The following is a 432-nucleotide window of genomic DNA, read 5'->3' as shown; positions in this document are numbered from 1 at the left end:
ATATATAAATATAGACATACGTATATATACATACACATATATACATATTTACACATATATTTATGCATATATACATATATATGCATATATGCATATATATATGCTTATATATATATGCATATATACATATGTATATACATACATATATACATATTTACATATATATATACACAGGAGAGTATTGTAGTTCGCTTGAAGCATTGTGTATTGTTTGTAAAGAATAAAAAGTTTTGAATGGTACAACAATGCACTATAATACAACAGGTATATAGCCCATTGTTTCTATTATAGTGCATTGTTGTACCATTCAAAACATTTTATTCTTTATATATATACACATACATATATATATAAATATATATGCACATATATATACATACACATACATATGTAATATACATATATATATATATATATATATATATATATATA

At 20.1% G+C, this 432-nt stretch overlaps 1 protein-coding gene across 4 annotated transcripts in view; it reads right to left on the bottom strand.

Moving 5' to 3' along the window:
* LOC106867361 (uncharacterized) overlaps positions 1 to 432 on the bottom strand; it is a 65,885-nt gene that overhangs the window by 787 nt on the left and 64,666 nt on the right. The gene's annotated exons all lie outside the window — the stretch shown is intronic.

Source organism: Octopus bimaculoides, chromosome 8 (genome assembly GCF_001194135.2).
Source record: "Octopus bimaculoides isolate UCB-OBI-ISO-001 chromosome 8, ASM119413v2, whole genome shotgun sequence".
Taxonomy (NCBI): domain Eukaryota; kingdom Metazoa; phylum Mollusca; class Cephalopoda; order Octopoda; family Octopodidae; genus Octopus; species Octopus bimaculoides.
Note: the sequence above shows the minus strand (reverse complement) of the source record. Positions and strands in the feature narration are given on the sequence as shown.